The sequence below is a fragment of the Zonotrichia albicollis genome, chromosome 7 (assembly GCF_047830755.1).
Source record: "Zonotrichia albicollis isolate bZonAlb1 chromosome 7, bZonAlb1.hap1, whole genome shotgun sequence".
In the NCBI taxonomy this organism is placed as follows: Eukaryota; Metazoa; Chordata; class Aves; order Passeriformes; family Passerellidae; genus Zonotrichia; species Zonotrichia albicollis.
In genome coordinates this window covers 50,790,910-50,805,047 of record NC_133825.1, presented here as the reverse complement: position 1 = coordinate 50,805,047, position 14,138 = coordinate 50,790,910, and the positions used below count along the sequence as shown (strand labels likewise).

Here is a 14,138-nt window from a genome sequence, read left to right as displayed (position 1 = left end):
ACCTAAGGAACTGCTGCAGTCACCTGAGGAGGTGCATCTGAAAAAAAGTCAGGACAAAAGTCAAAGGGCTGCAGAATAACTTAAGTGCTCGGCTAAATTGGGCTGTAATCGGCTAAACTCGGCTATTGTCGGCTGCATTCGGCTGGATGCGCCTCTTCGGCGCGGCTCGGCTTTATTCGGCCGAACTCGGAGCCTCTCACTGCGCTCGGCGCGGCTCGGCTCGCTTCGGCCGAACTCGGAGCCGCTCTGTGCGCTCGGCAAGGCTCGGCTTCATTCAGCCGAACTCGGAGCCGCTCTGTGCGCTCAGCGCGGCCCGCTTCGGCCGAACTCGGAGCCGCTCTGTACATTCAGCGCGGCTCGGCTTCATTCAGCCGAACTCGGAGCCGCTCTGTGCGCTCGGCGCGCCTCGGCTCGCTTCGGCCGAACTCGGAGTCGCTCTGTGTGCTCGGCTCGCTTCGGCCGAACTCGGAGCCGCTCTGTGCGTTCGGCGCGCCTCGGCTCGGCTCGGCTCCCTGAGGGCGGGCAAGCGGCGCCGCCTCACGTTAAACGCGCCCGGCTCGGGGCTCTCCTGCTGCCGCGTCCCGCGGGCGGCCCGCCCATCGCACGGACACGACCGGGAGCGCGGGGCGGCACAGGGGCTCATTAGGCGGTGACCGCACTCGCGCTAATTAGCGCGCACGAGAGCAGCGGGCTCGGTTCGCCTGAGCTCGGCTCCGTTCAGGCAGCCTCGCAAGCCTGGCCTCGGTTCGCTCGAGGCCGTCAGGTTCGGCCGGTCTCGCCTTGCTTCGGCTGAGCTCGTTCCATTCGGCCGAAGGAGGCGTCGTTCGCTCGTGTTTTTACAAATATCTTTCTCTATAGATTGTATATTGCTATATTTAGATTTATACTTCTATAATACTTCTATTATTCCAAATAAAAACCCCGTCTCTAACCAAATAAATACAAAAAACAACCTTCTTTTAAACGAGATTGAAATATTTTTATACTTAGTATAATTATATTCCCATTCATATTTATAGTTTCTTTTGATGCAGTGTATTAATTATATATAAAATATGTAAAGTTCTAGAAATGTATTTAAATTATTATTTATATTATGTGTCATATCTACTGCTACAACTAATTTTTTCTTGTTTTTAAACTTTATATATATATCTGTATTTATTTATGATATATTCCTGTACTTAGATTTCTACATTTATATTGTTTGTATTTATAATTTTTATAATCAAAACCCTGCTTATTGACAAATAAAAAAACCCCGCTTTATTTAGCTATTTAAAAAAATATTTTCATGATTACAATTTTCATGTTTATATTTGTCATTTATTCTATATCACATGAGAACACACCTGCTCCTGCACCCCAGTGGGGCTTCCTCTCCTGGGGACCTTGGGGTGCCCCAACGGCATCAGAGCCCCGAGTCTTCACCCCCCTCTCCTCGATTTAGAAACTACACAGGAACTTTTTTCTGGAAACAAAGACATTACCTAAATCCTCTCCCCGTGTCCCAGACAGATAGATGTTCAGTTATTAGTTGGCTGGGCAGCAGTTTCTTAAATAGAATGATAAACAAGATGTGAACGTTTTAGCTACAAGCAAATAGGCAAATCTGAACAAGGTACCGATGGCCAGCCACCGAAGTTATTTTGAAGCAATTTTTTAAACAATAAAATACTGCTACCACAAAAATAAAGCAAAAAGCTAACTACTGGCTAAGAAAAAATTAACTTTTGACAACAACAACATTCCAACCACACAGGCTTTTTTCCCAATATCATACCTTATAACTACCTCTCTTGGGAATTCTCATCATGTATCCCAAAAGGAATAAATACCTTAGAGCATCCTAAAGCAAAAAGTAGCACACATGAGCTCCTCACACTCCCGGCAGTGCACTGAGCTCCTCACACTCCAGTGCAGCGTGCACTGAGTCTGCAACAAATTCTGCTCAGTGAGGGTCTGCAAACAAAGGTTCAACTGATGAATTGAACTGATTTTAAAGGGAGGTTTTGTAAGTGCTGAAGCACAACAAAGAACAAGCAGAAACAATTCTTAAATAAATCTGCAAGTTTTATTTAGCATATATGCGACTCATTTCCACCCTGTGGCTTCTCACTTTGATTGGTCTGTAGGTTCAGGAAGATGACAATGCACACTCTGCCTTCCCTGAGCCCCCACGGCAGCTGAGCGCTGCTCCGTGTGCTCAGATCGTCAGGAGCTGGATTACACGTACCCGGACGGACTGCAACTGCTCTGCTGCAGATTCAGGAGACGACGGCAGAGAGGGGCTGGCCGAGGCGTCGTCCGAATTCCATTTCTGTGTGACGAGAAGCGGTTTGTTCCCAACAGCTGCAACATCCCCGGCTCGCTTCCGTGGTGAGTACCGATGGCGCACAAATGGCAGCCCGAGGAAATCGTGTTCTGGGCTCCAAGTGGCTGGGACAGGGTCTGATTTTTTGTTTTGTATCTGTATGACGATTAGTACGACAGGGCTCTGAGGGATGACATGGCAACACAGAATTAAAAACTCCTCGATAGGATTACATTGACTTCTAGGAAAAGACAAAAGCCTATCACCCTTCTGAAATCTACTTTTAATCCAAAGCACGGGGATTGTCACTATACTGCACCTTCCAGCTTTTCAAAGCAGCTTACTTCTGAAGACCAGGAAACATTGATTTCTACAGAAACAATGGGCAACCCCCAGGTTAATTTAAGCACTACTCTTTAATAGGGGATCTGCCAGCGTGCCAGTCCAGCTTCAAGTGCACTTTATTTCAGTCTCACATCCCCACAAAATTCTTCTCACATCTTCCAACCCTGAAATCTTCTTTTTTCCCTAAGGCTTCTCATCATTAGCAATTTCCAAGTAACGTGGTATTTTTACAACATTCAAAAATGTCATGCTGGACTGTGCTAGAGAGTAATCTGCAAATATAAGCTTAGCAAAGATTGAATTGACTTGTCCAGAGAAAAAACCTACAAGTGAACACCCACACCTGCCTACAAAGAGCTAACAAGCCCCTGGCAGCTACCAGCATCAAAGCACAGTGGATGTTTCTAATAGAGGGTAAGGATAACAATACCACCTTTTGTTCTCTCCAGCTTGTTTTCCCTGCAGTCATATTTTGCTTCTTATGATTGTTTTAGTCTCTGTATCTTTTTGGACAGCACCGAGCCTGACGACAAGGACACGAGAGTCTTTCCCTGCCGTAGGGAGAGAACCAGGAAAACAGTTAAAAAAAGAACAGGGTAGTTTGAAATTCATACTTCCAGTGAGAAGCAGCGCCTAACAAACAGAACAAAAGCAAACAAAGCACGATACCTCCCTGGGGACAGAAGACTTATAAACCCTCCAGGATTTACGACCAACCCCTTCAGGACAGCAGCCAAGTGTCCCATGAGGTGGTGCTGCACCAAAGAATGATCTGACAGGTTCCAAAGAGTCAAATGCACAATATTTTGCAAAGCCGTGAAATCTTGCAAAATAACAAAAATACAGTTGATATAAACTACAGGGCAAGAGTACAAGTGTTCACTTTAAGAGCTGGAACCATCCAGGTGAGCACCTGATAACTGGATCCTCACCAGAGTTTGAACCCTTCGGTACACAGAAGGGTTTTCCCCAGAAATTTCACAGACTGAGTTTTGATAGAAGTACACTTGCCAGATCCTCAGAAGCATCACCCATTCTCCAGGTGTCTGGAGAGAACTGCAAATGGCTCTCACGTAGTTTGAGCTGGTTCTCCAAGGTCTCAGGGTGAATTTCACCAGATGCAACCAAATCGGGCCACTCCCAGTGGGACAGAAGGAACCCAAAGTTTGGGTAAGCAGAGCTGCAGCAAATACTGAGGAAACAAACGTAACAGCGTAAAAAATAATAAACCATCCTTTTTTTTTCTCTTGCTTTTGTTTTTTTCTTATTCAGATCAGCATAGCAACTAAAGAGAAGGTGAAAAACTCACCATTACTGAACATTTCATCATCTGTAAGCCGAGCATCCTTAGCACAGAGGACTCCAAAGTTAAAATTCACCGATCCCTGGGAAATAAAACCAAATATTGTATGATAAACAGTCAAACAGCAGACATAAAAATTTGTTTCCTCTAAGGACTTTCAGGTATGTATGTATCTCTGCATACATCCTACACATTAGAACGTACACTTTATACCATCACCTAATACATAATATTTTACCTTTAAATTTTGATAGTATAGCATGAATTTTTAACTTAAATTGGTGATCTATTATTATTAAGTTGGTACTGAAAGTTATTTCTGCTGTCACATTCAAAAAAACATTATATTTTTTTTTACTGTAATGAGCAATTGATTTCAAAGTCATCACAAGCCCATCAAAATACAAAGCTGTATTCACTGGACGGGTCTGTGAGCTAGAAGTAGTTAGGCTTGTACTTCCCTCTTGTTCTTCCAGAACCGATAAATCCTGTCAACAAAACCAGGATCTTTAGCCCACTGCTGTGAAAGATTCTACAAGGATGATGGTTTGATTTGTGTTTACAAGTTTTGATTTGAAATGGCCAATTCAATGGATAAAGACAGTTTAAGTAGTATTACGTTACTACTATTATTATTTCTATTATTATTTTTACTATTACTACTACTATTATTATCACCTGCTACTGGAAGAAACAAACCAGTCGTACCTATACTTAATTACTTTTATTTCCAGAAAATAATAAAGAAAGAGAACCAAACCAAAAAAAGTCACTTCCTACCTTTTATATCAAGGGATGAAAAACTTCTCTTGGGCTCTTCTCCAATTTATCAAGACTCATAGCACTGAAAGGCAAACAAAACAGTGCTTTATAGAAGGGCAAGTGCACATTTCAAGGCTGAACCACCAACCGATTGCAGTGACAGCAGTTACAACATGAATCGTTCCGAGAGCCTCTGTTAAATGCAATGTTCTGTGGAACTGCCATTTCTTTCCCAAAATACTAACTTCCAACACTTCCTAAACGTATTTTGTATTTTAAAACAACAGAAGTTAGTGAGACACTGTGTGGAGGTCAGGTTTAAATTTATTTCCTTCTAAAGCACAGAGCTCTGTTCCATCACCCTTCACTTCGGCTCTGCACTGAATCACGGTGAGCATTTGAGGAGTGCTCAATAACCAATTCTATTTCTCTCTTTTTCTAGTTCTCTCTATTCCTGAATAATTAAAGACAAGTCCAATGAAAAATGACAAGTTCAGCATCAAAGTCACACTTTTTCCCTTTGTCTGGTCAAGAACAGGCTCTAAATCCACTTAGTGCTGCCTGCAACGATTAAGACGTGCAAAACCATTTTTACATGTTTTATAGGTTTATCATAAAAGCCACGGAACGCAAGCTCTGAATTACAGGAAAAGGTACACAGTCAAATATCTAAATGGATCACTTATTTGTAAATGCATACCTTGACAGAGATCGCACTGAGAACGTTTCTGTGGGACTCTAAGGGAGACATATTTTCTGAGTACCCTGTAAACAAGAAAAGCTAGGATATATTACAGGACATACCCACTTTTTCTACATATTCAAATAGGATTTTTAATAAAAACAACTCAGTTGAAAAAGAAAGAAGAAAACCAAGGTCATTTTACTCAGCTATATTTACTCCCGATTTAGAGAAAAAAAAAAAAGTCACGGGTGCTGCAAAGAAAAAAAAAGTGAACCATAAACGCCTACAGTACAATTTTAAAACAAGTGCTTGGATAAAAGAATCTCATGGAACGTGAAGTAGAAAAAAAGTGAAACCACTATCAGACCTGCCTATTTTCTCACCTTGGTACAAGAAAATCCTAAAAGCAGTATGCCTAAAACCGGTCATGGGATGTAACCAAGAACAATTTAGGCATTTGCTAATCTAGACAGAAAGCTTTTCTGGATGCTAGTGTCAAATCACAAGTTTTGTCTTTCAGAAGCCCGACAATGCTGGAAAGCACTTTCCCTGGGGCTGGGGAGGGCAGGGGCAGAAGGGGATGAGTTTGCAGATCGCACCTGTGCCATCGGAAGGATACAGCCCGCCTGCTCCCTGCGCTGGGCATTCTCCCGGCCATCTCTGGCTTTACCGCTCAGCGCCGCTCCATCCGTTTGCATGGCAGAAAGAGCCTCGAGCACTAGCGCAGGCAGCAGCCCAGTCATTCCGGCGATATGGCAGCGCTCTCTGCTCGCAACGCCCAACACGCGGCGGAGCCGCCTCCGCCCGCAGCACCGGCAGCAGCCCGAGGGAGACGGCTGCAGCTCGGGGGCTGCTGCGCCTCCGCCAGCCTGAGGGCAGCCGCCCCACCGGGACCGCGGGAGCGCCCGGCGCCGCTCGCCCGGGGCGGCTCCTGCAGCTCCCGGCCCGCGGCAGCAAAGCACCGCCTCGCCCTCCGCCATCGCTACCGCTGAGTAAGGCCGAAGAACCGGGCCGACGCTCCTTCCGCGCTGCTCAGCTCCGTGCGGGCGGCCAGACGGAGGCTTCGCCCCTCCAGCGTCGCCGCCGCGGCGCCGGGAGCTGCCCGCGCACAGCCCCGCGCGGCCGCCTGGCACGCCAGCCACTCCGGTGCCGCGTCAGCCGTTGCGTCACACGCCTCGCCGGTAGCAGGGCATGCCGGGAGTTGTAGTCTCGGGCTGACAGCCACTGCTCCGTCCTCCGCCACCGGGAGCTGCAGTCCCTCCCGGGCATCAAACGGGTCCTTCGCCCCTGGGCGGGGAAGGACCTGAGGCAGCAACGCTCCTCCCGAATGCCCTCTCTTTTTCGCTCCAACCTTTTTTCCTTTTTCACTCTGCTTTTCACCCCTTCCCTTCCCTCTTGTGGTCCTGATTCCTTTCCTTTCCTTCCCTTCCCTTTTTTCTATTTCTGATCTTGGTTTTCCTTTCTAGCTTTAGAGTAAAAAAGCATCAGTAGAAACTTTCAGGCTACCTGGGAGTAAAAAAAACCTCCAAAACGAAAATGATTTAAAGAAAACTATTTATTCCCTGGGAGCCTGAAATTTTCTACTGCTGCACGTGACATAGAGCTTTTATTCCTTCTTATAGAGAGTTGATATTTTATACTTACTTTATACAGCGCCCCCTGCCGTCTGTCCCGGCGCACTGCAGGCACAGCGCCCCCTGCCGTGTTCCCCGGAGACCTGCAGGGAGAGCGCTGCGGCGTCCTTCGGTTCTGTTTAAAGAAACTCGGCTCAATTCGGCTTGCTTCGGCTCTTGGTCTAAACTTGTTTCAGTTCGGCTCTTCGGCCCAACTCGGCACGGTGCGGCTAAACTCGGTCATATTCAGCACATTCTCTAAATGCGGCCAGTGTCGGCTCCACTCGGCTATCGATTCCAGTCGGCTATCATCGGCTCTTGGTGTAAACTCGGCTGTTTTCGGCTACACTCGCTCTTCGGGTAAACACGGCTGTTTTCGGCTACCATCGGTTCTTCGGGCAAACTCGGCTGTTTTCGGCTACACTCGGCTCTTCGGTAAACTCGGCTGTTTTCGGCCACACTCGGCTCTACGGGTAAACTCGGCTGTTTTCGGCTACACTCGGCTCTTCGGCTCACGTCGGCTGTTGTCGGCAACACTCGTCTCTTCGGTTCAAGTCGGGATTTTTCGGCCATCCTCGGCTCGCTGAGGGCGGGAGAGCGAGCATGAGAGGACCCCGGCGCACAGAGGGAAGGTTTACCCAGATGCCTGTCACAAACCCTCAAAAATACGCCCACTCGCGGCGTCGCTGAGCCCACAGCATCTATCGGATACGCTTGAAACGCCACAGAAAAATGCGTCGGGGCCGCCATGACGTCGGTATTCCATGCAGGCAGTTCACTTACACCCACCGGGGTCCTCCACTTCCCCGCCATCTCGAGAAGGTCAACGAAAAGTCCGAGACACCCGCGACACGCCACTCCCAGCATGGCGGCCTCTCGCCTGCCTGCCGTCGCACGGCTGCAGTACCGCGCTCTGCCCACAAGGCGGCAGCACTGCCGCCCGCCCCAGATGGGGGCGCAGCGCGCCTCGGGGCTGCGGGCAGCGACGGCGGCAAAAAAGAACAGGGGCGACCCCAGCCAAAAACTGCTCTGACATAAATGCCAAAAACCTGCCTCTTATCCGACCAGAACCAAACAAACCGCCTTGGTTTAAAATCCTATTAAAATCAATTTGATAGTCCTATTTTTCGTATTTATATTCACATGCATATTTATAGTGGACATTGATGTAGCATGTAATTTATAAAATATATTCTGTGTATTCCTACTGTTTCTATTTATTTATATTTTGTGGTTTAAAAAATATCTTTCTATATTTATTGTATATTTCTATGTTAAAAGCATGATAGAAATGTAATTTTAATTATTTAAAATAAAAATCCCATACTAACTAAACAGATACAAAAAAACTCTATTCTTTTAAACTATATTGAAATATTTTTATATTTATAGCTTGCATGACTATATTCCCATTTATATTTATAGTTTATATTTAAGCATTATATTAATCATGATATATAATATGTGTCCTATTCAAATAATAAAAAGAAATTATTTTTTAAATTATGTACCATATCTACTGCTACAACTTATTTTATCTTAGATTTTTAATTTTATATTAGCCTTTACTTATTTATGATCTGTTTCTATACTTAGATTTCTACCTTTATATTATTTGTATTTATCATTTTTGTACTAAAACCCCTGCTTTTGCCAAATAAAAAACAAAACCCCCCTTTATGTTAAACTGCTTTAAAAAACTTATATCAATATGGTGTAATATATAACAAATGACAGATATGATAAACATAAAATTGATATAAATTTATTTATATCTATTTCCTATAATACACTATAATCAGATATATACAGTATTACTGGTATTATGGATCTTATATGCAGATATTGATTTATGTTATTTTGCATTTTAAATAATTTAAAAATTCTCTCTATATTTGAAAGACATTTATATATTTATACTTTGGTTGCGATTTTTTCCGGGTGTTTTCCGGGTCTTTTCTTGCCCTCCTTGGAATTGTTTTTCTGGGTTTTCTCTGGGGTTTTTCTTGCCCATCTTGGGGGTTTTTTCTGGGTTTCTTCATGCCCATCTTCGGGGTTTTTTTCTGGGTTTTTTCTTGCCCATCTTGTTGGGGTTTTTTTCTGGGTTTTTTCTTGCCCATCATCGTCTGTTTTACTGGGTTTTAAGCCAACATGGGTACATTCCATGTCAGTACATACAATATAACCCGGCTGAGGATTTTTTATTCTGACTTTAAAAATGAGTTGCAAAACCTGAAAAGCAAAAGTCACACACACAAGGTTAAATCCAGTCAGCATGTGCCCACACATGCAGAGACGAGCAGACACAGACAGACACAGCCACGTGCTCTCACACACACTGACACACTCTTGCCACTTACACGCTCACTGCGGCCCTTACCTGAGACGCTGAAGAACGTGCTGTGACACATCTTCTGGCTGCTGCTCCTTGAAGTAAATGGCAGATCCTGGGGAAATCAGCAGCCTCGGGGACCTGTGAGACAACAGGAAGGGTCAACGAGTGGCTAACTGACAGCTAGGACTTGTCCCCACTCTGGACCCATAAACTTTCTACCCAAAATCCCACAAAAGACAGATGAAGAGTAAAATTTCTATAACTGTTCTACCTAACTGTGACTGTGTGCCAGGGCAGGGCAGCTCTGATCGTAAGTGGTACAATATAAGTACACACAATATAGGCTGAGGTAAACAGTGCAAGTGTAAACAGAGCGTAAGTACACACAATATAAGGTGACGCACTTACATACAGTATAAACCAACACAGGTACACACAATATAAACCAATATAGGTACATCCAATGTAAGTACATATAGTATAAACCAACATAAGTACATACAGTATAAGTACATACAGTATAAGCCAGCATAGGTACACACAATAGAGGTACATACAACATTAGCCAACATAGGCAGATACAATACCAGCCAGGACTTGAGATAACTCTCTGGAAGACGAATTCTTGAGCCCTGTACCCTTTGAGAAGATGGAACCTAAGGAACTGCTGCAGTCACCTGAGGAGGTGCATCTGAAAAAAAGTCAGGACAAAAGTCAAAGGGCTGCAGAATAACTTAAGTGCTCGGCTAAATTGGGCTGTAATCGGCTAAACTCGGCTATTGTCGGCTGCATTCGGCTGGATGCGCCTCTTCGGCGCGGCTCGGCTTTATTCGGCCGAACTCGGAGCCTCTCACTGCGCTCGGCGCGGCTCGGCTCGCTTCGGCCGAACTCGGAGCCGCTCTGTGCGCTCGGCAAGGCTCGGCTTCATTCAGCCGAACTCGGAGCCGCTCTGTGCGCTCAGCGCGGCCCGCTTCGGCCGAACTCGGAGCCGCTCTGTACATTCAGCGCGGCTCGGCTTCATTCAGCCGAACTCGGAGCCGCTCTGTGCGCTCGGCGCGCCTCGGCTCGCTTCGGCCGAACTCGGAGTCGCTCTGTGTGCTCGGCTCGCTTCGGCCGAACTCGGAGCCGCTCTGTGCGTTCGGCGCGCCTCGGCTCGGCTCGGCTCCCTGAGGGCGGGCAAGCGGCGCCGCCTCACGTTAAACGCGCCCGGCTCGGGGCTCTCCTGCTGCCGCGTCCCGCGGGCGGCCCGCCCATCGCACGGACACGACCGGGAGCGCGGGGCGGCACAGGGGCTCATTAGGCGGTGACCGCACTCGCGCTAATTAGCGCGCACGAGAGCAGCGGGCTCGGTTCGCCTGAGCTCGGCTCCGTTCAGGCAGCCTCGCAAGCCTGGCCTCGGTTCGCTCGAGGCCGTCAGGTTCGGCCGGTCTCGCCTTGCTTCGGCTGAGCTCGTTCCATTCGGCCGAAGGAGGCGTCGTTCGCTCGTGTTTTTACAAATATCTTTCTCTATAGATTGTATATTGCTATATTTAGATTTATACTTCTATAATACTTCTATTATTCCAAATAAAAACCCCGTCTCTAACCAAATAAATACAAAAAAACCCTTCTTTTAAACGAGATTGCAATATTTTTATATAGTATAATAATTTTATATAATTTACTTAGTATAATTATATTCCCATTTATATTTATAGTTTCTTTTGATGCAGTGTATTAATAATTATATATTTGTAAAATTCTAGAAATGTTTTTAAATTTTTATTTATATTATGTGTCATATCTACTGCTACAACTAATTTTTTCTTGTTTTTAAACTTTATATCTGTGTTTATTTATGATATATTCCTATACTTAGATTTCTACATTTATATTGTTTGTATTTATAATTTTTATAATCAAAACCCTGCCTACTGACAAATAAAAAAACCCCGCTTTATTTAGCTATTTAAAAAAATATTTTCATGATTACAATTTTCATGTTTATATTTGTAATTTATTCTAGATTACATGAGAACACACCTGCTCCTGCACCCCAGTGGGGCTTCCTCTCCTGGGGACCTTGGGGTGCCCCAATGGCATCAGAGCCCCGAGTCTTCACCCCTCTCTCCTCTATTTAGAAACTACACAGGAACTTTTTTTCTGGAAACAAAGACATTACCTAAATCCTCTCCCCGTGTCCCAGACAGATAGATATTCAGTTATTAGTTGGCTGGGCAGCAGTTTCTTAAATAGAATGATAAACAAGATGTGAACATTTTAGCTACAAGCAAATAGGCAAATCTGAACAAGGTACCGATGGCCAGCCACTCAAGTAATTTTGAAGCAATTTTTTAAACAATAAAATACTGCTACCACAAAAATAAAGCAAAAAGCTAACTACTAGCTAAGAAAAAATTAACTTTTGACAACAACAACATTCCAACCACACAGGCTTTTTTCCCAATATCATACCTTATAACTACCTCTCTTGGGAATTCTCATCATGTATCCCAAAAGGAATAAATACCTTAGAGCGTCCTAAAGCAAAAAGTAGCACACATGAGCTCCTCACACTCCTGGCAGTGCACTGAGCTCCTCACACTCCAGCGCAGCGTGCACTGAGTCTGCAACAAATTCTGCTCAGTGAGGGTCTGCAAACAAAGGTTCAACTGATGAACTGAACTGATTTTGTAGGGATGTTTTCTAAGCACAGAAGCACAAAAAAGAACGAGCAGAAACAATTCTTAAATAAATCTGCAAGTTTTATTTAGCATATATGCGACTCATTTCCACCCTGTGGCTTCTCACTTTGATTTGTCCGTAGGTTCAGGAAGATGACAATGCACACTCTGCCTTCCCTGAGCCCCCACGGCAGCTGAGCGCTGCTCCGTGTGCTCAGATCGTCAGGAGCTGGATTACACGTACCCGGACGGACTGGAACTGCTCTGCTGCAGATTCAGGAGACGACAGCAGAGAGGGGCTGGCCGAGGCGTCGTCCGAATTCCATTTCTGTGTGACGAGAAGCGGTTTGTTCCCAACAGCTGCAACATCCCCGGCTCGCTTCCGTGGTGAGTACCGATGGCACACAAATGGCAGCCCGAGGAAATCGTGTTCTGGGCTCTAAGTGGCTGGGACAGCGTCTGATGTTTTGTTTTGTATCTGTATGACGATTAGTACGACAGGGCTCTGAGGGATGACATGGCAACACAGAATTAAAAACTCCTCGATAGGATTACATCGACGTCTAGGAAAAGACAAAAGCCTATCACCCTTCTGAAATCTGCTTTTAATCCAAAGCACACGGATTGTCACTATACTGCACCTTCCAGCGTTTCAAAGCAGCTTACTTCTGAAGACCAGGAAACATTGATTTCTACAGAAACAATGGGCAACCCCCAGGCTAATTTAAGCACTACCCTTTAATAGGGGATCTGCCAGCGTGCCAGTCCAGCTTCAAGTGCACTTTATTTCAGTCTCACATCCCCACAAAATTCTTCTCACATCTTCCAACCCTGAAATCGTATTTTTCCCTAAAGCTTCTCATCGTTAGCAATTTCAAAGTAACATGGTATTTTTACACCATTCCAAAATGTCATGCTGGACTGTACTAGAGAGTAATCTGCAAATATAAGCTTAGCAAAGTTTGAATTGACTTGTCCAGAGAAAAAACCTACAAGTGAACACCCACACCTGCCTACAAAGAGCTAACAAGCCCCTGGCAGCTACCACATCAAAGCACAGTGGATGTTTCTAACAGAGGGTAAGGATAACAATACCATCTTTTGTTCTCTCCAGCTTGTTTTCCCTGCAGTCATATTTGCTTCTTATGATTTTTTAGGGATATCAGGTATCGGTTGTGCAGGGTTACGCACTGCGGAGGGATCTCTCGGTGATGCAGCTGTGCCCAGCTCCTCATGTTCCGGCAGAGGGAGAGACGCGGAAGGATGCATGCAAGGTGCTGCAGTTTTTGCCCACTGTGGTGCTGTGTATAGAGCCGGTGGTGGAGGAAGCGGCATGACCCTGACCCTAACCCTAACCCTGACCCTAACCCTAGCCCTTACCCCGCCCCCAACCGCACCCGAGGGCTCAACCCCACCCTGGGCCCTACCCCGAGGGCTCAACCCCACCCCGGGCCCCACCCCGAGGCCTGAACCCCACCCCGAGCCCCACCCTGAGGCCTCAACCCCACCCCGAACCCCAATTAATCTTAAAATGAACCGCAACCCTTATAATTACCCCTTAAAATTAACCCTAATTTTTAAAATTACCGATTAAAACAAAGCCTTATCCAAGATGGCGGCTCTCTTCTTCCAGCTCCAGCTCTGTGTTGCTCCAGCTTCAGATGGCAGCATCTTGCTCTTGGCCCCAGCTCGGCAACAATTCAGCTCCCGCACGAGCCTCTGGAAGCCCACCCCACTGTCCATATCCTAGCCCTGCAGTGATTTTAGCTCCCACCGAGCAGTCCCCAGTCACTTTGCCCACCCCTGCATTAGTTCTCCTGGATGCCCAGAGCCGCGTTCACAGATCTAGTGCCTTTGCCATTTTCATTCAAAGTGCCAGCCCTGCAGTCCATTTCCAAGACCCACAGAGATTTCAGCTGCGCCCCAAGAGGTGCCATCACCGGCGCAGGCAATATCCTAGGATCGACGGGGTTTTCAGGTGCAAGCTTGCAGCCCCCTTCTCCCACTCCACACCTGCTGTTCTACTATCGGTCACAATACCCAGCCCCTGCATCCATGTCACAGGCCTACAGTGATCTCAGTGCAAGAACAATAGAGTGTCAGTACAGGCGTTATATT

The 14,138-nt window shown here is 45.9% G+C and overlaps 2 long non-coding RNA genes across 3 annotated transcripts; both read right to left on the bottom strand.

The window, feature by feature from the left end:
* Window positions 1-2,848: 2,848 nt before the first annotated feature.
* Window positions 2,849-7,940, bottom strand: LOC141729722 (uncharacterized). Of its 2 annotated transcripts, none has more exons than XR_012581172.1 (5): window positions 7,054-7,940; window positions 5,425-5,489; window positions 4,743-4,806; window positions 3,969-4,044; window positions 2,849-3,851 (listed from the first exon to the last, which is right to left on the bottom strand). It is a non-coding gene; the product is annotated as an uncharacterized LOC141729722 (long non-coding RNA). The 2 variants fall into 2 exon arrangements; XR_012581171.1 differs by lacking the exon at window positions 7,054-7,940 and adding an exon at window positions 6,009-6,728.
* Window positions 7,941-8,762: 822 nt separating this feature from the next.
* Window positions 8,763-9,521, bottom strand: LOC141729507 (uncharacterized). Its single transcript, XR_012581012.1, has 2 exons — window positions 9,403-9,521; window positions 8,763-9,254 (listed from the first exon to the last, which is right to left on the bottom strand). It is a non-coding gene; the product is annotated as an uncharacterized LOC141729507 (long non-coding RNA).
* Window positions 9,522-14,138: the final 4,617 nt, after the last annotated feature.